The sequence below is a fragment of the Pelophylax lessonae genome, assembly GCF_965119305.1.
Source record: "Pelophylax lessonae genome assembly, chromosome: 1".
NCBI lineage: Eukaryota > Metazoa > Chordata > Amphibia > Anura > Ranidae > Pelophylax > Pelophylax lessonae.
In genome coordinates, this window is record NC_138768.1 from 169,400,543 (window position 1) to 169,427,505 (window position 26,963).

A 26,963-nucleotide genomic window follows, 5' to 3' on the forward strand; every position below is an offset into this window, starting at 1 on the left:
TCAACCTGGCCAGTGGGGTTTGGCGGATCAATTCCCGCTGAGCAAAACAGAGTCCGCCGGGTGGAAAGCACGTGTGAAAGGGCCCTAACTTGTATATCCTCTCCTGTCACTGGGCGGAGTCAGAATTTACCTCAGGACTGTCAGCTGGACTCACCTCGGGATTATCTTCATCCTTCATTCTGCTCCCCACCCAGACCCCCCTTTGTTATATTGTTCCCTCATTGCGGTCCATCTTTCCCAGCTAATGCTGCCCTCTTTGTGGGAGGACAGTGGTTGGTAAGCTGGTATTTGGGTGGTGTAAGGTATTACAGCTTCAGTCTTAGTGACTAATGGGCCATACACACTATCAGATTATCTGCAGACTTTTGTCTGCAGACTTACCAAAACCATATAATATGAGGTCAAACCTAAACACTTTCAATTTGTATGCAATCCGGCAGGCCCTTGCACTACATAGAAAAGGTAAATCTGAAGGAAAAAGTCTTCAGATAATCTGATAGTGTGTACGGGGCATAAGCATGTAGGTCTGTTAATGAGTAACAGCGGTTCCGTTTGGTAATGGTTAAAGTTTTTATTCATATTAAAAGCGGAATTTAATTAAAGTGTAACTAAATGCATTTTTTTTTCTTTTTGCGTAAAGTAGTCTTATAACCCCTGTCAGATCTGTGTCCCATTGCGGAGATTTCCCTTCACTTCCTGTCCCATAGACAAATAGAAAGTGAGAGGAAATCTCTGCAAACTAAGGGAATTTATTTGTGATTTTCTTTTTACTTTCACTTTCAATGATAATAATCATTGAAATAATAATATGACAGGGGTTCAAATCCCCTCCACTCTTTCCAAAACTAAAAAGAAAAATGTTGCCTTTAGTTATATTTTCAGTCAGAGATTCTTCTGGTGCTGGCATCCTCTCCAGTGTGCCAGTTTTTGGGCCTCTTGATTGGCCGGGGCGTGATGATGTCACTTCTGCGCATGCACAGGATCTAGACTTCCTAGCACACAGGATTGGGCTGGTCGGATCAGCTTCCATTGTGGGGATGGCTGGGATCAGGCGGGTAGGTGTAGTTTTTTGGAATGGCGGGTGTAAGGCCGGGGGTTACATAACTGCGAGCCTCTGTGGACCCTCACACTGCTCCTTTGTAGGCATGATGGGGCTGCTAATAATTCTTAATGATGTCACATACCAGCAAACCACCGCCATTTGGATCAGTGTGGTGTTCCTGGGGGTGAAGCAGCCTAATGAAAGGAATGGGCTGCCTATGTGCACAACTCAGGTCTCAATAATGTCAACCTAATCTTCATGCAGTGTACAATTCTATGCTATTTTAATGTATGCACATGCTAGTTTAAACTTTTGTTAATAAAACAATTGCTTATTTTATTATATAAAAAAAAAACAATTGTATTATTTGTATTAATTGTTTTGTGTCTTTCAGGAGTCCAGCCGACTCATGACCTGCCAAGCCGGTAATTCTCACGCTACACCGCCATGCCATTAGACAAGTGAATGCACCAGAGACTCCCGCCTCACTGCACCAGAGCCCCATAGTCACATGGGGGAACGCCGGTATCGCCATTTTCCATGAGGGCATTTCTCAGGTACGGCTCGCTAAGGGGACCAAAAAGAGACAGATGTAAAGTATGTGGCAGCCGCAGCGCAACGTTTCCAAAGCGACCTAAAATAATCGGAGGGCAGCCGCCGAGCAGAGGCGTGCAGTGTGCTGTCTCCCCGCCCTCCTCCTCTCTGAGCTGCGGAAGTTTTCATGTGTGTGCATGCGGCCCGGACAGCACCGGTCCTTTGTGTGCGATGATCGGATCAGGTAGGATGGGGATGGACGGGGATTTACACCCGGGGTGACACGTTCTCTGCCAGGCTGGGGAGGGAGGAAGTTAGTCCGGAGAGTGCAGCACTTCCCACATATCTGGCTGTCATCATCATATGAAGGTGACACCTTCTTACACATCCAAGGAGGGGGGGGGGGGACACTTCACAGGGGGGGGGGGGGCCCATACACTCCTCATATACCTTCACACTCCTCATATACCTCCACAGGAGGATCCCTACACTTATATACCTCCACAGGAGGACCCCTACACTTATATACCTCCACAGGAGGACCCCTACACTTATATACCTCCACAGGGGGGACCACTACACTCATATACCTCCACAGGGGGGACCACTACACTCATATACCTCCACAGGGGGGACCACTACACTTATATACCTCCACAGGAGGACCCCCTACACTTATATACCTCAGCTGGGGGGACCTCTACACTCGTATACCTCCACAGGAGGACCCCCTACACTTATATACCTCCACAGGGGGGACCACCCCATACACTCCTCATATACCTCCACAGGAGGGCCCCTACACCCATATACCTCCATGGGGGGGACCCCTAAACTCGTATACCTCCATGGGGGGACCCCTAAACTCGTATACCTCCATGGGGGGACCCCTAAACTCGTATACCTCCATGGGGGGGACCCCTACACTCATACTTCCACGGGTGGACCTCTACACTCAGACTTCCACGGCGGGGACCCCTACACTAGTATACCTACATGGGGGGGACCCCTACACTCATACTTCCACGGGGGGACCCCTACACTCGTATACCTCCACGGGGGGACCCCTACACTCGTATACCTACATGGGGGGGACCCCTACACTCGTATACCTCCACGGGGGACCCCTACACTCATACACTTCCACGGGGGACCTTTACACTCATACACCTACATGGGGGGGGGACCCCTACACTCGTATACCTCCACGGGGGACCCCTACACTCATACACTTCCACGGGGGACCCCTACACACTTATTTGGTTCAGATGGTTTAAGCGTGTGTGGCTGCAACCAGGTGAGGAGTACAGGGAAAAGTGTGTCTAGCCTACAGTCAAGCATGGTGGTGGGAGTGTCCTGGTCTGGGGCTGCATGAGTGCTTCCGCCACTGGGGTGCTACAGTTCATTGAGGGAACCATGAATGCCAACATGTACTGTGACATACAGAAGCAGAGCATGATCCTCACCCTTCGGAGACTGGGCTGTAGGGCAGTTATCCAACATAACGACACCAAACACACTTCCAAGACAACCACTGCCTTGCTAAAGAAACTGAGGGTAAAGGTGATGGACTGGGCAGACTTAAAGAGGAAGTAAACCCTCCTCTACAACTTGTACCTATAGGCAAGCCTATGATAAGGCTTACCTATAGGTACTGTAAATATCTCCTAAACATGTACCATTTAGGAGATATTTACCTTACATGTCGCCAGTGACGTCACTGGCGCATGCGCTCTGAAGGAACGGCCGATCGTGCCGTTCCTTCAGAGCCCCGTGCCGTGACTGTCGGCTCCCGCGCGCGTGCGCGGGAGTGACGTCACCGCGGCTCCGGCCAATCAGATGGCCGGATGCCGCGATCCCGGAAGACGGGCGACTAGACATGTCGCCCGTCATAGAGGTGAGTGAGCGGCACGGCGGGGGCTCGTTCTGAGGTAAGTATTGCATAATGAGCTAATATGCGATGCATACTAGCTCATTATGTCTTTCTTTTGCAGGGTGTAAGAAAAAAAAAAAAAATTTATACGAGTTTACAACCTCTTTAAACCCTATTGAGCATCTGTGGGCATCCTCAAACGGAAGGTGGAGGAGCGCAAGGTCTCTAACATCCATCCACCGTAATGTTGTCATGGAGGGGTGGAAGAGGACTCCAGTGGCAACCTGTGGGTTAAGGCAAATGAAATATTGTACCATTTTGTATTTTTTTACTTGTATTTTGTGTATATTTCTTACTCTTCAGCTATGCACTTTGTGCGTCCAGCAGCAGTTGCCACAGGTAATCGCTGGTTGCTCAGCCAGCTGTAAACACCTGTGGCTGCTGGTGACCTATCATAGTGAATGGGGCCAGGGCCCCAACTAGCTGCTCAAGGCTGTAACAGGAATAAGATTCCTACTGCTTTAAAGCGGAGTTCCACCCAGTGAACGTTTTATTTAATAAAAATACCCCCCGGGACAGTCAGGGCTAGTACATTCCACAATGGATAGCCTCTGATCTGTCCCGGGTTGCACTTACCTTTTAGAAGAAATACTTACCTTGAAAATGTATTCTCCAGCGCTGCCATCTCAGGTGTGGGCAGCTTGAAGCCAGTGCGATCCTCTTCTGTGTCCTCTTCCATCTTCTTCGGTTCCACGATGCACTGCACCGGCCCCGCCGTCACTTCCGGTGCCGCAGCGTCATCGCTGCACACCTTCTGGGCATGCCCAGAAGCTGTTTTGCAAGGTATGACGGCGCCTGAACCGGAACTGACGTCGGGGCCGGTGCAGATGCATTGATTCCTGGGAGCAATGACGTTCAGCTCCCAGGAATCATTGCATGCCAGGAAGTGACGAATCGCCGCGGCCGCCGAGGGGAGGAAGAGGAAGTAAGGTAAGTATATTTTCTTCTAAATGAGGTAAATAATAAAAAAAAAAAAAAAAATTGCGATTTATCCATTTGTTTTTCAGGTGACCCGGAGCGAGAAGATGGAGGTAAGTATAATTTTAGGGTGGAACTCCACTTTAACCACTTCCATACAGAGCAGTTAGACACCCTTCCTGCCCAGACCAATTTTCAGCTTTCAGCACTCTCACACTTTGAATGACAATTGCTCAGTCATGCTACACTGTAACCAAACAAAATTTTTATCATTTTTTTCACACAATTAGAGCTTTCTTTTGGTGGTATTTGATCACAACTGGGGTTTTGTTTTTTCGTGATATATGCAAAAAAAGAGCAAAAATTTTGAAAAAAAAAACACTTTTTTTTAGTTTCAATTATGAAATTTTGCAAAAAATAAAATTTTCTTCATACATTTGGGCCAAAATGTATACTGCTACATGTCTCTGGTAAAATTAACCCAAATTAGTGTATATTATTTAGTCTGTGTGAAAGTTATTGAGTCTAGAAGCTATGGTACCAATTACTGAAAATTGATCACACCAGATGTACTGACTGCCTATCTCCTTTCTTGAGGCCCTGAAATGTCAGGACAGTACAAATACCGACCAAATGACCCCTTTTTGTAAAGTAGACAGTTCAAGGTATTTAGTAAGAGGCATGGTGAGTTTTTTGAAGTTGTAATTTTTTCCCACAATTCTTGGGAAAATTAAGAAAAAAATTTTTTTTTCTTTTTTTTTTGCCCACAAAGTTGTCAATTTATAAGCTATTTCTAACACATAGCATGTACACAGCAAAAATTACACCCAAAAATACATTCTGCTACTCCTTCCGAGTATGGCGATACCACATGTGTGAGACTTTTACACAGCCTGGCCACAAAAAGAGACTCCATGTCCAAGAAGCACATTCAGGCGTTCTAGGAGCATAAATACACATAAAACTTTCTTACTACCTATCACACTTTTCAAGGCCCTAGAGCACCAATACAATGGAAAAGTCCACAAAATGACCCCATTTTGGAAAGCAAACACTCCAACGTATATTCTATGAGGCATTATGGGTCGTTTGAACATATCATTTTTTTCCACAGGTTTTTGGAAAATGTGGGAAAAAAATGAAAACTTTTTTTTTTTTACACAAAGTTGTCAATTTATAGGATATTCCTAACACATAGCATGTACACAGCAAAAATGACACCCCAAAATACATTCTGCCACTCCTCCTGAGTATGGCAATACCACATGTGTGAGACTTTTTCACAGCCTAGCCATATAGAGGGGCCTAACATCCAAGGAGCATCATCATGCATCCTAGCCACTTGCCTAGGCCTATTTTTGACATTTGGTGTTTACAAGCTAAAATCAGTTGTTTTGCTAGAAAACTGCTTAGAACCCCCAAACATTATATATTTTTTTTTAGCAGAGACCCTAGAGAATAAAATGGAGATTATTGCAATATTTTTTATCACACCGTATTTGCGTAGCGGTCTTCCAAACGCAATTTTTTTGGAAAAAATTCACTTTTTTTAATTAAAAAATAAGAAACCAGTAAAGTTAGCCCAATTGTTTTCCATAATGTGAAAGATAATGTTACGCCGAGTAAATAGATACCCAACATGCCATGTTTCAAAATTGCGCACGCTCACGGAATGGTGACAAACTTTGGTACTTAAAAATCCCCATAGGCGACAATTTAAAAATTTCTACAGGTTGCCATCTTTGAGTTACAGAGGAGGTCTAGGGCTCAAATTATTCCCCTTGCGCTAACGATCGCGGCGATACCTCACATGTGTGGTTTGAACACCGTTTACATATGTGGGCGGGGTTTCTGTATGCATTCGCTTCTGCGCGCGAGCTAACGGGGACAGGGCGCTTTAATTTTTTTTTTATTTTTTTTACTATTTATTTTATTTATTATTTTTTATTTTTACACCGTTTAAAAAAAAAAAAAATTGATCATTTTTATTTCTATTAAAAGAAATGTAAATATTCCTCGTAATAGAAATAGGCACGACAGGACCTCTTTTTTGTGAGATCTGGGGTCAAAAAGTCCTCAGATCTCACAAGTACACTAAAAGATATAAAAAAAAAAAAAAAAAAAAAAATAATTATAATATAAAATTAAAAAAAAAAAAAAAAAAGGACCTTTAAACCGGTTGTTAGGCAACAACATTTTCCGTAGCTCCGGTCCTCCAAGACCATAGAGTCAAGTGAGGGCAAGCTTGACCTCACTCGACATCCTGTCTGTGAGGATCTGGGACCGGATCGTTTTCCCCGCTGCCGTCGGGTCCGGTAAGCGGGGAAAAGGACCGGAACGCGTCGGGAGGGGGGGGGGGCGCCTCTTCCGCCATCCCGGAAGGGTGATCCCACGGCGAATCCGCCGCTGGGACCACCCTTATCGGAAAGCCAACCGTCCACCGTTTAAAAAAATACCAGGGTTATGGCAGCTATCTGCTGCCATAACACCGGTATTTAGGTTTAAACGGAGGACGTATATAAACCTTTTTGGACTTGGACATGGTGGCTGTATGAAGGGTGACAGGTACTCGGGTACTTTGTTGGGCAGGTGACAGGTATTCTGGTACTGATGAGCAGGTGGCAGGTACTCGGGTACTCCGATAGGCAGGCGACAGGTACTCGGGTACTCTGATGGGCAGGTGACAGGTACTGATGAGTAGTACTCACTGACTGATAGGTGATAGGTGATACTGTACTGATGGGTACTGATGATCAGTACTGATACATGATAGGTACTGATGAGTACTGATGAGTAGTGATGGGTACTGATGAGCAGGCGGCAAGTACTTGGGTACTTCAGGCGTCAGGTACTCTGATGAGCAGGTGGAAGGTACTCGGGTACTCTGATGGGTAGGTGACAGGTACTCAGGTACTCTGATGACGGGTACTCCGTTGACAGGTACTCAAAGTACCCGAGTACCCGTCATCAGAGTACCCGAGTACCCGTCATCAGAGTACCCGAGTACCCGTCATCAGAGTACCCGAGTACCCGTCATCAGAGTACCCGAGTACCCGTCATCAGAGTACCCGAGTACCCGTCATCAGAGTACCCGAGTACCCGTCATCAGAGTACCCGAGTACCTGTCACCAGCCCATCAGAGTACCCAAGTACCTGTCACCAGCCCATCAGAGTACCCAAGTACCTGTCATCTGAGTACCTGATGGGCTGGTGACAGGTACTCGGGTACTTTGATGGGCTAGTGACAGGTGCTCTTTATTGGGGGGGGGGGGCAATCAGTGTGTTTAGGGTGCACTGTAGTTGGTAACTAGCTGTTACCACAATCTCCTCCTCACACAGGATCAGTGTGTGAGGAGGAGAACACGGTGACAGCTAGTTACCGTGTTCTCTGTTGACATTTGTGACCGGCTGTGATTGGACACAGCCGGTCACGTGGTAAAGAGCCAATTTCATTGGCTCTTTACCTAGATCGGGGATCGACTCTGTCCGAGGGACGAGCCTCGTCCCCGATCGCTGCTCTGCGCGCCCCCGGGGGCGCGCATTGCAGAGAGAACGAGCGGCTCGTGCTGGAGCCGCTCATGTGATCGGCTGTGATTGACACAGCCGATCACATGGTAAACAGCCAATTTCTATTGGCTGTTTACCTTGATCAGGGATGGGCTATGTCCGAGGGACGAGCCTCATCCCTGATCGCGCCGCTGCGCGCCGCCGGGGGCGCGCAGTAGCAGCTAGAACGGGCCGACGTCATATGACGGCGGCCCGGATCTAGACAACCACTTTGCCGACGTCATTTTACATGACTCGGTATGGAAGTGGTTAATTCACACTGGCCTAAATCACCGGTGTGAATGAAGCATTCAACTCTGGTTGTGCATCGCGCCATCTGCTGCTGTCACTGAAAACTGCCCTTGACGTTTTCTGTCTGGTCTACGCACTGTTGGGATTGTGCGGCTTTTTCTAGGCCTCTTTTGCATGTTTTTTTGCAACACTTTAATAAAATTAAAAAAGGAAGAAAAATGTAAAGTGTGCAATGCATTCTACCAACACTGTCTCTGCACAATGTACACCAATCTGTGTGTTGGCATGCAGGCTGGTGTGAACAAGACCTTGTAACTCACTTATCCTTTGTTGACCCCAGTGGCTTCTTGTTTCTTGGACATATACCTACAAGAGATTAGTTTGAGCATCCTCCAAACTCCTCTTTGTCTGAACTACTAAGTGCCACTTCACACACATGTAATGTCTGAAATTGCATATGATTTGCACCTCACTGCTGTGCAAATCGCATGCGATGTCTGTGCGATGCAAATTCAGCCATGCAGATTGAATGGCTGTTTTCGCATCACATTCGGTCCAAAGTCGCACAGGACCAGTTGTTCACACCTATGCGATCCGATTTTTGCACTGCGATATGCAAATAAACCTGGGTGTGTCATTAACTTTGTATTGACACTCCCAGCAGTTCGCATATGGCAGTGTGAACGTCCTGCAAGTCGGGTGGGATACGGCACTAAATCACTTTTTTTTTTTTTTATTGTCCACAGGCTGGGTCTGGGCAGCGCATGTAAACAAAGGCCAGGATTCTGCTGATAGTGCTCTTATTAAAACACTTCCCTTATTTAGTCAATGCCATTCACTAAATATGGGCATGCATCCATATAGGGACACTGATGTCACCATTATCCCGTTTCTTTGTTTACTTGTGCTGCAAGATGTAGAATAACCCCACCCACAGCCAATTAGATTAAAAAAAGCTCAGTTTTGATGATTGGATAGGGAGGAGTTGGGAGGATGTCTGAAATCCTCTCTAGTATTTAGTTCTGCAGGGTTTTCCCTTTGAGGGTTTAATAACACTTTTTATTAGCAAACAAGCACTTATTTTTGAAAGCACTGCTGTACAACTCACTCATGTTAGGTGTGTTCAAAAGGTGCATTAGGCCCCTTTCACACGGGCTTTCTGATCAGGGCCGCCTGTCAGTTTTTCAGGCGGACCTGATCGGATGCTCTACACACCCCTATGGAGCAGCGGATGTCAACGGTGACATGTCTGCTGACACCTGCTGCTATCCGATCCGTGAAATCCAGACAGATGGTGACCCTATTTTCCATCCATCTGAGGATCGGATGAAAACGGACAGGCGGTCCGTTTTTCATCCGATCTCCCATAGAGAAGAGCGGGGATCTGACAGGTCTTTCTCTGCAAAGTAAGCAGAGATGGACCTGCCATCTGCCTGCTCAGCGGGGATCGGCGGATCAAAACTGAGCCCGTGTGAAAGGACCCTTAGGGCTCAGTTTAGGTTGAATGACACAGCACCGACCATCAAATGTTACCATGTGTTGCTGCACTACCTCAATACACAGATATGATGCCAGCCTTACACTACCCGGAGCATTTGAGAAGTTGCTGCAAAAGATTAAGGCTGGGTTCACAGTAATGTGGCTGCGGGTGACAGCTGGGTCCCTGTTCACAGATTCAGGTGCGAATCAGGTCTGAATTTTTGCCTGAATTTGAACCTGAAACTGAGCCAAAGACGCACAGGACCCTTTTCCAATGTGGATCGCTGCCGCCTCGGAGATGTGGGAACCGGCTTCATTGAGAGCCGGTCACTCTCTCCTGTCATGCACATCGGATGCAGGGAAGCCCCCATCCAATTCGCATCCTTGTGAAACCAACCTAAAGAAGAATTGGAGCATGCCAGTATGAGTTGAGCACTGTAAACAGTTCTGGCAGTGTCCTAGTCGAACACAATTCTCATTGTCATTGGAATTCATATACTGAATACTATCATCTGTAACTGTAGTTGAAGGAATGTAGAAAAATGGGAAACTATAATAACGTTGACCTCTGGACAAACTTTGGTGAAATATTGTACCATTTTGGAGTTTTTTTTTTTTTTTTATACTCCTTTTGATAATGAAAGCTAGAATATGTTGGGTCAGAATTTAGTGGTTAGGACATGTAATACCAAAGGCTCCAGGCACACCTTTTTTTGTATCTCTAGTTTTTACTCTTTAGATTTTGGTTGAAAGCAATGTTTCCTGTCACTGGAAGAACATTACATAGTATTGGATATAACGCACAGAAGCAATATTTTTGCAACCACCTATAGCTAAAAAGATGTTTTTTTATTTTTTTTGGGTTAGCTGTCTGAGAACATTTGCGTTCGTCATTTTCACAAGTGTTCAGGCAATACAGAACAAGTAGGCAAAATGTTTTGACTGCAGTCATATGTGATACTAATTTAAATGCTTGTTTAATTCCCAGCAAGCTGTACTATGGGTTTTCATCTTCTTGAATTCCTAAATGCTGTACTTGTTCCAACTTCTCCTGTACGTATCCCCATAATATTGCTGTGTGTGTGTATATAGTAGATATCACACACACTATAGTAACATTAACCTACCCACGCTGTATACAACTCTCAACGATTCTATGGGCTAGCTCTTTGGCACCATGAGTAAAAGTATTTTTCATACAATTCCTAGGTCACCAGGTTCATCACTCCTCCCCCAAGTACTTGGGCTTAGGACTGGCATGCAGAATGTGATAACACGGGCACAGCCAGTTTGTACACACATACTAGGATCATTTTAGACAGGGGCTAGTTAACTTGCAGCATGTCTTTGGAGTGTGGGAGGAAACCGGAGTATCCAGAGAAGACACACAAGGAGAATATGCAGGTCAGGCAGCCACTGTACCGCCTCACATCACTGACCTCTGACAAGAAAAGGGTTAAAGTGGATGAGTGGGCAAAATGTAAAATCGTGTTCAGCACAGATATAAAGTACATGTTGCCACATTTCTTTAAAAGCGCTGCAAGTACTGAATGGTACCTTTTCTAGAGCTGCACGATTAATCGTTAAAAAATTGCGATCTCGATTCACCCCCGCTCACGATCTGCTCACTCACAGCTGTCAAAAAAAAAAAAAACATTTGCGGGGCTCTTTTTTTTAATTTTTTTTATCAACATTGTTTAGCCCCCGTTTACACTAAGGCGACATGTGAGGCGACCTGGTCGCCTCACAGGTCGCCGTAGGTCGCCTCCCATAGGGAAGCTGCGGACCCGTTCTAATAGGAGCGACACAAGTCGCTCCGACTTAGAAAAAGGGTCCGGAACTTCTTTTGGGCGACCAGGAGGCGACCGCCATAGACTTGAATGTTATGAAGTCCGTGGCGGCCACTCCGAGGTCGCGGTGCGAAGTAGCGTCGACTGCATGTGAACGGGGGCTAAGGCTGCTAGTTGACTATAAACACAATGCTTTACAATGTATCATTTCCTTCTTTTAGATCAAAGGAATGAACCTCCGTTTGTGAGGGCAGTTTAACCTCTTAGAGCCGGTTCACACTGGGGCGACTTGTCAGGCGACCTGGTCGCCTGACAAGTTGCCGTGGGTCGCCTGCCATAGATTAGCACAGGACCCGTTCTAATAGGAGCGACACAAGTCGCTCCGACTTAGAAAAAGGGTCCTGTACTACTTTGGGGCGACCTGCATTGACTTCAATGATATGAAGTCTGCATGCCGCTCCGAGGTCGCGGTGCGCGCTGTGCACCCGCGACTTCACAGGTCGCCCCGGCAAGTCGGGTCGCTCCTATCTGAACCGGCTCTTAAAGACTAAACCTCTTTGCTTAAAAGTTAAAATCAGTATTTTTGGCTAGAAAACTGCTTAGAACCCCCAAACATTATATATACCTTTTAGAGACCCTAGAGAACATAAAGGCGATCGTTGCAATCTTTTATGTCACACTGTATTTGCGCAGAAGTCTTTCATAAGCAGTTTTTTGGGAACAAAAATACATTTTAATGAATTTAACAACCGATGCAGTAAAGTTAGCCCAATTTTTTTCGTGTAATGTAAATGATGATGTTACGCCCAGAATCATGAGAGAATCTTGATCCTTATTCTAAGCAAAAAAATGGGGATTCTCATTTTATCCAATATCGCGCAGCCTCTAGTACCGTATCCTGAAATGCTTTAGGCTGTAGTGAGCAGCCACTGGGGTTAAATGAGAACAGTTTCATGAAGAAAATAGTTCTATGAACTCAGGATGCATCTTTAGTTATTTTGGTTTTAATAACTGTGTCCAAATGGAGTGAGCAACAGTAATCATTACTACATACAAATCCCTTTTTAATATGATTTAGAACCATTAAAATGATGAACGTGTCCAGCTGCAGAAAGTCCAATAAAGAAGTATTAGTAGAGGGAACACATGCTATGAAATACATGTGACATGTCCTGTAATGAGAGGGAATACCCTGTAGTTATTCTATCTGTGATTTTGTGAATAATTCAAATCATGGCTGTATGGAAAACCAGGCACAATATAGACTATGTACAGTCTAGCTGATATTAGAATATGTGGGTATGAGGGTATGATAAAAAAACTGTACTGACCAATTATGTAAGAAGCAGTTACCACAGAGCTCTGGTTCCAGGTCACCACCTTACAGCCAAAATGTGAATGTAATATATGAGGAAAAGAGGAGTAAAGCTGCATTCACACTTGTGCGACTCCAGTCCTGCGATTTCCATTGCGATTTTGATACAGTACAATGTGAATATGACTTTGGCTGTTGCACAACTGTCGCATTGATAATGTTAAGATGTGACTTTTGAAATTTTACTTTGCATTCTATGGCATTCAAGTGGCATCAAAGTAGTGCATCGCATAGTTTTAAACCTCTTGCATTGAAATACAGGAGTTGTGACTTGTCATGCAACTTTGTGTCCCATTTTACATGACAAGTCGCACAAGTGTGAATGGAGCCTAAAGCTTTGTACACACGATCAGATTATCGAACGATCTGTCGTCTGTTTTTTGTGGCATGCTAGTCTGATGTGGATTATTTTAATACGGAAATTCCCGTACGACAGAATTCAACTTCAGAAGTGATGTCATGTGTGGAATTGTTTTGTATGTGGTGTTTTGTTTCTGAGCATGCCTAGTCTTGCTCTTATAATTTTTTTTGGACGAAAACTGTACTAATTAAACAAAAATCGGACGTTGTGTTGACGTACGTTAAAAATGTTATAGCCTGCACATCCAGTTTTTTGTCGTCTGAAAATTCGTAATCGGCTGTCGAAAGCACTATACTAACGATCCGAAAATCGGCAGATCGTTCGTCGGACGAAATTTTACTTCCGATTTTCGTATCGTGTGTACGGGCCTTTAGCCTTTAATGTTCAAAGTCTGGACACAGTTGAACCTATTCTTTGCCCATAGCTGGTAAGCATGAGGTTGAATTTTAGGGAAGACATGGAGCTATGCTCCTTCCCCCCATTCCTTTTTTTGACAGCCCCCAGTCACTTTGTTAAATTTTTTTTTGCTTTATTACCGTTTTGTTTTCTAATTCCTGTTTTTCCCAGAAGGCAACATCGTCATTGTCTTCATTGCCTTCATGTACCTAGACTCCTAAACTGCAAGATCTTTCAGTATTGTCATACTGCGCATGCACAAGATGAATCCGAGAATGTCATTCACATTTTGTGCCATACAAAATGACATTTTAATTTGCTGGTAAAAAAAGAAAAAAAAAACTTTTATTGCAACAGTTGGATCTAGTATTGTGCAGCACTAGACGCCATGCGATTTATCGCACACATGCGAGGTATGAAATAAAGTTTTCATAATGAAAATAAAGACAAAGTCACAAGGATGATGGGAAGAATGATTGTACTATAAATGATTGCCAGCTTTATAGAGAGTGAGCGGGAAGGGTCTTATGAATCATCACCAGTCCATGTCTTTTACATATAGCTTGATAGACAGCACACACAGTCTTGGATCATATAAAGAACAATTAGTACACTCTGTAACCCACCTAATGTTTCCTTGATATGATCTTAATCTCCTTTGGCCCACAGACAGTTGATGTTTGCAGAATGTGATCAGCTAGAGGCATCTGATTGCACTACTTTTCCTGTCTCAGCAGGCCATCTCAGCTTGCAGATTTATGCCTGAATATATTAAAGCGGTAGTAAACTTTCTTTAAAAAATAAAAAAAAATGGGCGCCGGGTGTTTTAAGCTGTAATGTGCTAGTATGCATTGCAAACTAGCATGTTACAGCATGCTTGCCTTAAAACGAAGCCCTCCAATGGCACGCTGTCACCGCTGCCAGAGCTTCCATCTTCACCCGATCTTTCTTCCGAGTTCACAAGCTGCAGCTGCTTGAATGGCCAAGCCGCAATGATGGCGGGAGTAACAGCCACAGCACAGAGCTCTGAAGTATGCCATCCCTTCAGAGCAGAACGTCACTGGCTGAATATCTCCTAAACATCGCAAGTTTATTACTGCTTTAAAAGAAAGGGAAAAACTTTTGTTGGGCTTCCTGTAATGTGTATTTGCATCATCCTCCTTGTTATACAGAATATTTATGCTGCCAGTCAGATCTCTGGTAGGACACAATATAGTACTGAGTCTACAGTCAGGCTGTAGTGACATTTGCATCTTCAGGACAATTTTGTATTCATTATTTGAAAATGAAAGGAGACCATTATAACCATATCATATTATCATGAGACCTAATATGTTTGTTGTATAGCTATAGTAAATAAGTGTGCTGTGTTTTTATGTTCCGATCTGCTGTGCAGGAGAGGGGAAAGTTTCATTGTTGGAAATGTGAAGTAGCGCCCTATTCAGAAGCAGATTAGAAGAGAAATGGAGCTGGCAGAATAAAAGCAGCAATATCTACCTTTTTTTATTGCTGTCATAAGATGCTGATCAAACATAACAAACCTGTCTTTATAATTTTCTTGATTTCATATTGCTGGTTTTACAGCTCTGGTTACCTTATGTACACAGTAAGGGAAAGGGAGCGACCATGTAGTTAGAGGAACGGATGGATTTCATATAAAAGCACTTGGTGTCTGTACTGGAAAATCTGGATGTTCTTTTCACGTGTGCTCTATTTTATTTGCAAAAACCTAGTATTTTTTTTTTTTTTATAAAGCAGAAGTACCCCCGGGGGGGTGGGGGGGGGGGGGGTTCCATTTTCAACTGAATGAGAAACGAGGCAACACTTTAGACCCTGTTAACACCTGAACGTTTTTCAGCTCGTAAAATGAGAAAGGAGGCAACACTTTCACACACTCCATCCATCGGACGGAGTCCGTTTTTCTCAGCGGGGCATTGATCCGACGATCCCCTGCTGAGCAGGAGGATGACAGCTGTGTCTCTATGCTGTGTGCGGAGACACAGCTGTCAGTTCCCCATGCATCTCTATGGGGGAAATTGGATGGGAACGGACAGTCGGTCTGATCCGATCCGATCTGCTGGACGGATGGAAAATAGATTTGACAGATCGGATGTCAGTGGACATGTCTCCCCGCTGACATCCGATGCCCCATAGGGATGCCTGGGGGGACTGTTCAGATCCGCCAAAAAAACTGACTGGCGGATCTGAACGGTCCGCCTGTGTGAAAGAGCCCTTAGGCCCTGTTAACTAACACCTGAATGTTTTTCAGCTCGTAAAATGAGAAAGGATGCAACACTTAGGCCCTGTTAACACCTGAATGTTTTTCAACTCCTAAAACGCTTATCTCTGAAGTCTCAAAATGCTCAACAAGCAAAATCCCATTCATTTCAATTGCCCCTGTTCACATATGAGTGTTTTGTTGCCTGAAGCAAAATGCCTGAAGCTCAAAAAAGTACATGAGCTTCTTTTTGGCAGAGGTGTTTTTGTTAGATGTCAGTACCTGCCTCCAAACACCTGCCCAAAACGCCTGAAAAAAGCCCCCAAAAAACGGCCTGAAAATTCTTCAGGTATGAATGGAGCCTTAGGTCACTCCATGTCCATTCTGTGCAGATCAATGCAGGCTTAATGCCTTAAATGACACAGGGAAAACATTTGTTTTCACACCATACATGTGTGATATGTAAAAGTACACTGACCGCGATGCATGTCTGTCCACTGTGGTGCATAGTGCTAAAGGAAGTGTCATTTTGTGCTAAAGGAAGTGTCATTTTGTGACTCATAAAAAGAAAAAAGAAAAAAAAGTGAACGTTACGTTGCATTGTAACAGTGTTGCACCACCATGAGTCCTCCGAGTTGTCCTTTCAGTAAAGTTTAAGGGCCCATTTACATCTATATGATCCATTGCAATGCACATTATAAAGGAGGTTCAGTCTGTGAAAAAAATAAATTGTCAGGGTGGCAACCACAGTTAGGATGCCAGCACCAGGAACATGGAGGTTAGCGAAAAAAAAACTAGCCTGGGTAAGGACAGCGCTGGATCCCTGGACAGGTAAGTGTCCATTCATTAAAAAAGTAAGCAGCTATAGGATTTGCAGCTGCATGCAGCTGAATGGTTGCCACCCTGCGCATTGTGAAGGATCCCGCTGTCCTCTGGGACCTGTAACTTGTCCCTAAAGACTGCGTGAAGGAGGAGAACTTACACTTGGATCACCGTCCTAGGCGATCTGAGTAGGAGCAGGAAACTGTCAAAACTAAGTATCTGTAAGTATCTGTCCCCCCCCCCCAAATTGACATTCCACGTTGGGCAGTGGAGGCGGGAGGATGTCCCAAAGCATAACTTACCCTTTTTGGTGGAGCGCCGCTGTAACCTGCACTGTTCAATTTCTTCATTGTCGAATGGGCTGAAAACGCATCTCAACATACCAGTTAAGACATGCTGGATTTTTTTATTTTTTTTGTGTTAGGCCATGGAAGCACAGCACAGTTTGTTATATATAATGTGGTGCAGTGGGTTGTGGTGCTACTGACAATGGCATGTCAATGCACTTTGCATAGAGCTGGGTGTTGGTGCTTGTCTGAATGAATGGACCCTGAGACAAACTTCCACTCTGCTTATCATAAGAAAAATATTTTTTGGTAAGCAGTTCTTGTAAAATTGTAAAGATAGCGGAGTATGTGATTTTTCTCTCATAAGCTCTGGCAATGCATTTATTGAAGAAGAGTGAGGAAAGCAAACACAGATTTATGGAAAGCTGGACTGTTCCTGCCTCTTCCAAGATGGTGCTAAAACTTTTTCAGACAGACCTGATTGGACTCTTCAGTCTCCTCTATAGAGCAGTGGATGTCAGCGACCCGCTGCAATCCAATACGATCCTGCCCGCAAAATCCAGACGAATGGTGGTCCTATTTTCCGTCCATTGATCTGATTGGATGAAAATGGACAGGTGGTCCGTTTTCACCCGATAGTCCCACTCTTCTCCATGGGGAAAATGTCTGTGTCTGCTCTACACAGCGGACGGGACCTGCCATCTGCCTGTTCAGTGTGGATCAGTGGAGTCGGTGCTCGTTGGGTAGATTCATTTGGAGGCATTAACAAAGAATTGTTCAAGCTTTTGCTAATTAGGAGAGAGGATTTTTCTGTTCTGTGGCTATGACAGGCACAGCAGAGAGAATGATGAGCTGGTGTTGCATTCTCTGATCTCTTTGCTGTCGTCCTCCCCAGCTTATGCACAGCCGTTCTCTATGAACGGACCGGCTGTCTTTTTTTTAAAATCTGACTGTCGTCCGATCTGATCTGCGAGGGAACAGATCCCCATTTGTCAGCAGGTGTCAGCGGACACATGTCTGTTGACAGCCGCCGCTCCATAGAGAGCAATGATTGGCCTGATCAGGTCCGCCTAAAAAACCAATGGGCGGACCTGATCAGTCTATCATTGTGAAGGAGGCCTTAAAGCAAACAAAACTTGAAGTACTTGTAAACAACATTCATGTCAATGTACTGAGAATTTTTGTACGAATGTTTGCACCTAAAGGAAGGTACGTAAAGGGAAATTTTCACAAAGGCATGCAGGTGACGAAATAAAAATCCTAACAGGGGTTTAGAACATGCCAAAAAAATTAAAAAAGTTTTTTGGCTTTATATGCACTTCAAAGTGTTATTGAACCCAAAACCAAAAATGTATTATTATATTGTAGCTTACCAGTGTTTAGAATGGGTGGCTGCATCGGCTTTTTTTTTTTGTCTTTTTTCCCTCTGTTTTCACCTGGTGATGTGGTCAGTAACACAATCCTGTATTAGTTAGCCACAACTCTGGAGGAAGGAGCACAGGAAGCACAACAGACGGCAGCATTTATTAGATTTATATACACTAAGAAATTTAAGTCAAACTCCAGCTCACACTTTGTAATCAGTTACAGCAAACTGTTTTTTTTCTTTTGGAGTAAAGGTTTTGCATGAATAAATAAAATCTGATCATTTTTTTTTTACCCTTGCCGGTATTAAGTGGCTTGTTTTATCCATGTAATCTGATGCATTCTGCTGGAGAGCTTGTGAAAAACAGACTTCCTGACTGGATCACCAGAGGAAAATTGAAGTCAGTCTAAAAAGGAAACCAATACAGCCATCACATCTAAGAATTGGAAAGCTGCAATATGTGTTTTTTTTTTTTTTTTTTGGGGTGGGGGCTTAATACAGCTTTCAGCTTCCTAGCAAGTGTACAGTACAGGCAGACTTGTACTGAAGACCTGTCCACGGAGCAAGCCACATCTCGTTTCATAAAGTATCCAAAAATTCATGACTTTAGCTTTAGTTTTTTTTACTGCTATTTGGTTTGTCTTCTGGATTTCTATTATTATGCATGGGTATATTTTACAACTAATACTTTCCAGTTGGACCATCATCACCATCGTCAATGATGCATATTTATGATGCTCTTTGTACAGGAGGCCTGCTATACAGTTGCTAGGCAACCCTGCCAAAACCCGCATACTGATGTTGCACTGAAGATATGCTGCACTCGACTCTTCCTAATTTTCTTTAGTCTTTTTATACATTTCTCCTTAGAAGACCATTCATCTGTAGTTCTTTATGTATATATCCTCACAAAGATCAGTAGCTATATACTTTATTCTCAATGTAGCCCACTATTATAAGGGGTACAGCTAATGTAAATATTGTTTCCAGCTTCAACAGACTGCAAGAGCATTGCTTTCAATGGAGCTGGCACTCTCAGCCTATAGTGGGAACCCCCATTGGAGTTCTCGCAGCCAGTGTGCATTCGCACGTGTGAATGTCACCCAACAATGAACTTTCCTATTTGGTTCCTTTTGGGTCTGCAAAATATACTATTGAAAGTTTTTTGTTCTCTGTCGGATAAAAAAAAAAAAAAAAAAAACGTTAATCCTTCTGGTAATCTTCTCAGTTTGTATCTTCCTGTGCCCTCCACCTGTGCTACACTCTGCAAAGTTATATTTTTCCAGCTATCTCTGAGGACTACAGAACCCATCCTCTCTGTTATGGGGAAGATGAGAGGGGAATGTGTTTTGTAGTCCACACCAGCTGCTTCTCCATAAACACAGTACAAAGTGAGTGAGTGTTGTCCATCTAGGACGGGAGTGTGTTTTTTGCCCCTTTGACACTTGTGTGACTTGTCCTGCGACTTGCAAAGTTGCATGACAAGTCGTACCCTATGGTTTCCAATGAATACTGTTCATATCTGTGTGACTAAAAAGTAGTTACTGCACTACTTTGGTCTGACTTTGCTGCAACTTGAGGTCCATAGACCTCAAGATTACATAGGCATTGCTTCAAATCCAGTCAAAGTTGCGTGACTTTTAGGTCGCACAAGTGTGAAAGGGGCCTTAGTGGCAGTATAACCAGATGAAAATAAAAGTAAACTAATGCAGCCACTGCATCTAAAGACTGCTAAGCAAGAGAATATTACATTTTGTTTTTTGGGTGTGGATACGCTTTAAACTAATACTAAAAAGTGTGCCGAATCTAAGGCCTCAATGAACTGATGACTGTGTAGGCAGGCCTGTTGTTGAGTGATTCAGAGGGAGAAAAGTGAAGGTTCAGCAATGTAGTAGACGGTTCCCCTTTTCATGTTCAGGAAGGAATAATGTGCAGCATAGCTATTCTATAGGTGTCAGGACAATATCCCCCCCCGGAAAACTTTCCCCCCGGATAATATCCCCCCGGGACAACATCCCCCTGGACATAATCCCCCCCCGGAAAACATCCCCCTGGCAATATCCCCCGGGACATAGGGTTAATCCCCCCAGATAATATCCCCCCCCCCCCCCCCCGGGACAAGATCCCCCGGGCAATATCCCCCGGGACATAGGGTTAGAGGGTTAGGGTTAGAGGGGGGATGTTGTCTAGGGGGATGTTGTCCTAGAATCATTCTATAATGTACAGAGAATAGGATTACATGATCTAGACTGAATAGTGTACGTCTGTTTTGCTGAAATTTCTGTAGTTTGTACCCCTGTATTAAAAGCCAGTCTTCTATGGGTCATCTAACATCACAAACCCATTTTACCCATTCATTATGTGCAATATGTATTTGTACCAATAAATAGGAGCTTTTCACACCATGCCATGTTACCTTAAGGTCCATTTTCTGGTGACATACAAATGTCTGAAATGTATCTGTAGTGCAGACAGCTTAACCACTTAAGCCCCGGAAGATTTTACCCCCATTCCGACCAGGGGGTATTTTGCGATTCGGCACTGCGTGACTTTAACGGAGAATTGCGCGGTCGTGCGACGCTGTACCTAAACGAATTTGGCGTCCTTTTTTTCCCACAAACAGAGCTTTCTTTTGGCGGTATTTGATCACCTGTGCGATTTTTTGATCACGCGCTATAAACAAAAAAAGAGCTTCCATTTTGCAAAAATAGCAATATTTTTCCCTTTTTTTTATATGAAATTCCCCCCAAAAAAAATGTAAAAATCAAAATTTTTTAAAATTTTCGGCCAATTTGTTTTATGCTACCTATGTTTGGTAAAAAAAATCGCAAAAAGCATATTTTGATTGGTTTGCGCAAAAGTTATTGCGTTTACTAACTAAGGGAAAGATTTTTGTCATTTTTGTTGTTTTTTTTTTTTTAACGCGTAATGGCGGCGATCTGCGATTTTTTTTTTTGCGGTACTGCGACATTGCGGCGGACAGATCGGACCCTTGACTGACATTTTTGACACTTTTGGGGTTACCAGTGACATTTCTACAGTAATCAGTGCTATACATATGCACTGTTACTGTAAAAATACACTGGTAGTGAAGGGGTTAACTTTATTTGAGAAGGAGGGGCTGTGTGTGTCCCTAGGGGCGTGATTCTAACTGTGATTGGCTGGGGCTTCAGCTGTATGCAGAGTGATCAACGGATCTACATAGTAGATCCAGATGATCAGCTCTCATACAGCGAGGAGAATGACAGGCAGCTTGTTTACACAAGCTGCCTGACTTTCTCCCTCTCCCCCGCCGATCGCAGAGTGGCCGGCGGACATCGGGTCCGCCGGTCACACGCGCGGGGGGGTCCGTGACCACTCGGGAGCGGGAGCGCGCCTCCGGGGGCGCGCGCTCTCGCTCCCTAGACCCTCACAAGCTAGTGACGTAGACCTACGTCACTTTGCCTGTGAGGGGCTGACCGCCGACGTAGATAGTCGTGCGGCGGTCGGCAAGTGGTTAATGTGTTAAATGCTTGAGTCTGGTGTGAATTAGTAATTAATAACCCTTGAGGCATCAAGGTGCTCAGGGAAGCTTCCATGATCTGTGAATTAGCTTTGAGTCTTTATGGTGTCTTTTTTTTTTTTTTTTTGTGTCTACAGCATACAAAGTGGCATCCATGTAATAGTGTGTTGAAGTGTTCTACAGACACCTGGCTTATTCAAGCTTGAGATTTAAATTCTCATGTTGAAAGGGAAACCTTTTCTTTAGTTTTTCTTGCAAGGTAAAAACCAGCGGTGCACCGATCCAATATTAGGATCAGCTATCGGCCTTGATCCTGGCAAAATAGCTGGATCGGGGATCGGTAAAATGAACAGGTCCACGGGCCGATCCGGTTTCGTCGCAGCAGAACCTACCGCATTGTCTGCTGAGTCCCGGCTCAGCTGTCGCTTACTTGCATGGAGCCGCTACTTCCTGTATAGGTCCGGCAGCTCACAGGCGGAGTGATATCAGATGCACTCTGCCTGTGAATGGAGGAGCCATACACAGGAAGCAGCGGCTTTGCTCTGTACTGAAGCCGCATGCTTCCCGGGCTCATCCAGACAGACAGTGCCTACAAGCAAATCCCTGCAAGTACCCTTATTGCTAGTTCGGTATACTGTGTGTATGTATGTATAGAATATATATATATATTTCTCAGGTTCAGCTGCTATGTTGTATGTTCATATTTTTTGCATGTTTACTGTTTGATATGTTCAAGCAATAAACTTTTTTTTTTTTTTTTTTTCTTGTGGCTACATTTTATTCTTTTTAATTTTGAGTTTGATTACATATATTTTAGATTTTGAATGCACAATTGTTATAACAAAACAATAGTTCCGGATCGGTATCGGCAGACACACAAAGCCAGAAATTGGTATCGGGACTAGAAAAGTCAGATCGGTGCACCCCTAGTAAAAATGCAGGAAAAATGGATCAGGGCCGGTTCACACCACATGCAGTCCAGTGCATTTTTTTCTGCATCAAAAATGCATGGAAAGTTGGTTACATGGCTTTAAATGGCATAGTTCACACTAGTGCGTTCAGTTCCAGGGCATTCCAGTTCCAGAAAAACATGCTGCAGTTTCCTGCACTGTACTGAAACGTGGTAAAATGCATGAAATGTGCATGCAGAAATGGATCCGGAGCGGATCTAACGTGCGCTTTTGTGGTGTGAACCAGCGCTTAGTGTGAAAGGGCCCTGAAGCTGACCCTTTGCTACAATTTAACTGCACAATCTGTTTATATTAAACCGAATTCTTTAAAAACCTAAACATCTGTGGGCTTATATAAGATCTATTACATTCAAAAAAGCAAGAGGAGGTTATAAGCAACCGGCGTTGTCTGTTATATCTAAACTGATTGTAAACCTTACAGGAGAACAGTGCAGAAATTAGTACCACATCTTTACATTTATGATCCACTCGCTGCCAGTGTGAAGAGGGCAAAGAGGACCTATCACATCAGCTGGCCTGACAGAATTGTTTTTTTTTTTTTTATGTATATAAAGGTGCTGGGGGTGCACCTGGGGTGGAACACTGAGCCTGGAGTCGGGCTAAAGTTGACAATTCAATAACAATAAAAGTCAGCATTAAAACATTGGACATGTAGCCATATACAGCAACAGTATATATTAGGAGGAATCTATTATTTAAAAGCAGGCCTTGCCCAGTCAGAGGGTGAAGAATAATATCAAGACCAATTTAGGCATGTTATGTTGGGTAATAATATATAATAAATTCAATCCTAGATTAAGGCTAGGCTTTTATTCTTTTGTCTGCCGTTTCCTGCATTTTTTTTTTTTTTTTTTGTGCATTTTATATTAGTTTGGCCAACAAAAGTAAAATAAAGTAGAGGTTAGGGGGGGGGGGGGGGGTAGTGGTGTTATGTGCAAAAACACATGAAAATGCATGTTAAGAGAAGTATGACCAGAGCTTATTTGGTCATATTTCTCCTGTGGTTCAGAGGAGTAAACATACTTTTGCACTCCTGTAATCCACATTCAGCCGACAGCAGGCTAACAGAACCGCTTCAGTCTCTGAGAGGCTCCAGATATCAATGCCATTTAGAGGCAGGAAAAAACCCACAGCCAGCGCGCCCAGGAACATCGGTGTTGGGGCAGAAAAAATGCTTGACAAATCTAAACACTAAATAATGCTAGGTGCGTTTAGCGCTTGATCGGTAATTTTAATGGCCAGAATAATTATTCTTCTTGCCATGGAAATGAATTAACGCCCAAGCACTTGACGCACCTAAACCTTCCCTAAACTCATTTGCAATCTAGGAGAGCTGGTAGTGCATAAGGACCTAATCTCAATTGGCAGCTGTGGGTCCCTGGAGGGTGAGTATGCAGCCTCTGTATGCCCATGTGCATAAAGCATAAATCTGTTTTCATGTCCTGCTATTGAAGTCTGTGGGACCAAAAACATGAATCAATGCACCAAGAAACACACCTGTGCTATTTTTCCTGACACGCATTAAATTGCACAGGTGTAATCGGAGCCTAAAGAAATCTGTCCTCTGAAAATTCTAGTTGCATAGTTTTCATGATGGATGGTCTGACTTCAGTACTTCAAGTACGTTCTGAACTTTCTCGGATTTTCATTTGCTGCATGCTTTGCATGTGCCATTTGGGCCTGGGTGGCTCACTAAATGCTGAAGTTTTTAGATCAGGATGGCAACCATTGAAGTAGTATTTTAAGAAGCAATGAGCCTTTATACTTTACTCATTACAGGTTTCCTCAAAATACATGTGAGAAGGTTGGGTCTCATTCACACAAGTTGCCTGGGGGGGGGGGGGGGGGGGGGGTAAAAACTGGCAATTTGCAGTGGTTTTACCCGCTCACCTAAAGTATATGCAGCTTCTCAGAGCTGTACACTTGCTGCTGCCGTGCTGCTTTGCGGTAAAAATGAAAATGGTTTCTAAAGGCAGAAGGTTTTTATCTTAAAGCGGAGTTCCGGCCATAAAATCGATTTTGAGCCATCCGCTTGCTAAGGGGAACCTAAAAAAGAAATGGATAATGGCGATTTTTTTTTTTTTGGTCACTTACCTTATAGAAGAAAATATACTCACCTTCCTTCCACTTCCTCCCTCTGCGGCCGCGGCCCGCACCGTCACTTCCGGTTTGCGATGATTCCTGGAAGCTGAACGTCATCGCTCCCAGGTATTCACTGCTAAACAGCTTCTGCACCAGAAGTGACAAGCAGGCACATTGTGGGACTCCGACGTCACGAAGAGGACACAGAAGAGGGACGCTGCGGCTTCAGCTGCCCACACCCGAGATGGCAGCGCTGGAGAAGAAATTTTTCAAGGTAAGTATTTCTTCTTTCAGGTAAGTGCGACCCGGGACAGTTCAGAGGCTATCTATTATGGAATGTACTAGCCCTGACTGTCCCGGGGGTATTTTTTAGCTCAAATTGACCCCCGAGGTCGGAACTTCGCTTTAATGCTTTCTGTGTGCAGCAGCCCCCTTCAGCCCCCCTAATATTTACCTGGGCCTCCTCTCAATCAGGCGATGTTGCGCGAGAGACTCTGCTGTCCAGGACTTGTCCAGCTTGATTGGCTGAGACACACAGCAGGTGCCATTGGCTCCTGCTGCTGTCCATCAAAGTCAGTGAGCCAATGGAGAGAGAGGGGGCAGGGCCGAGGAGCGGCTCAGTGTCTGAATGGACACACAAAGCAGCGGCTCGGCTGCCCCCATAGCAAGCTGCTTGCTGTGGGGGCACTTGCCAAGAGGGAGGGGCCAGGGACTTGAGGGACCCGAGAAGAGGAGAATCCAGGCTGCTCTATGCAAAACCATTATACAGAGCAGGTAAGTATGACCTATTTTAAATTTTTAGGCAGAAACAAGACTTTAGTATCACTTTAAACAGCATATTGCATTCGGTGGGCAGTAACACCGCTGAACATAAACCATTTAGGTGTAATGGGCCATGTTGCATCTGTCCTGCAACTATGTGTAATGCATGTGGTTGCAGAGTCAAATGCTTCTGAAAAGCAGTTCACTGCAGATCACTTTTTAGAAGCGCATCAAGGGCTGCTGCATGTATGAACAAAACCTGAAATTCTACAAGCTGGTTACAGCTGACATGTATATGAAGCTGGGGAGAAAAGTGTGCTGGGTACCTATGGAAAGAGTTAGTGCCTTTTAGGCTTGGTTCATATTGGTGCGATGCGGGAAACCCTGCGAATCCACTGCAGGTTCCCGCACCGCACCCGACTTGCAGGCAGTTCACACTGCCATATACATATGAACTGCTAGGAGTGTCAATGCAAAGTTAATGACACCCCCAGATCGTTTTGCATATCACAGTGAGAACTGTCAATTCGGACAGGAATCTGAACGCATAGGTGTGAACACCCGTGCGAGCCGATTCTGGTGTAGACCAAAAAAGGGTTCTGCATGACTTTGGTCTGAATGCGATGCGAATTTAGCCGTACAATCTGTATGCCGGGATTTGCATTGCAGACATCGCATGTGATTTGCACAGCAGTGATATCTTCCATCGCACCAATGTGAACCGAGCCTCATTTGGATCAGAGTTTAAACTGCTTCTGTCAGTAAATCCTTTCCATTCATTGAGTGCTGGAATTGTCCGGATATTGTGTAAAATACACTGTTACACTTTCTAGAAAGACGCTCTTTGTTACAAAGCACCAACAAAGCCTCTTTGTTACATTAAAAAGCCTTTACCTCTGCTTCGTATTCCCGGTGTACAGATGTCACTTGTGCCACCCTGTAGTCTGGTATTATATAGATGGCATTCCATGAACTTTAAAACTATATCAGCTTGTTTGCCTTTGATTTAGTCTGTGTATGTATAGGGGACAGTGTTCAGTTTGCCAGGTTTGTCCTCCTACCATTCAAAGTCAGTATGTAACCCACATGTGGCGGCAAGGAGAGCGGGCACACCACACATATGTGTCCATGGATGGCTGAGGTTTCTGTGCTGGGACTGCACAATTTCAGCATAGGGACATGATGGGGCTCTGTTGCTTCTTCATCCAGAGTAGAGGCACTGTAATACAGGAGGTGAGTTACTGGCCAGATCACCAGGTGTTAAAGCAAGCAGCCATGATCAGTGGGTCCTGATGACGAGAAAGGCTCATTGCCTTCTGAAAACAAT

At 44.3% G+C, this 26,963-nt stretch overlaps 1 protein-coding gene across 12 annotated transcripts in view; it reads left to right on the forward strand.

Moving 5' to 3' along the window:
• Nucleotides 1-1,619: 1,619 nt before the first annotated feature.
• PPIP5K2 (diphosphoinositol pentakisphosphate kinase 2) overlaps nt 1,620-26,963 on the forward strand; it is a 218,946-nt gene continuing 193,602 nt past the window's right edge. For all 12 annotated transcript variants that reach the window (XM_082243664.1, XM_082243668.1, XM_082243672.1 and 9 more), the window contains exon 1: nt 1,620-1,820. The gene's annotated coding sequence lies outside the window, so the exon portion shown is untranslated. The remainder of the gene's footprint in view (nt 1,821-26,963) is intronic.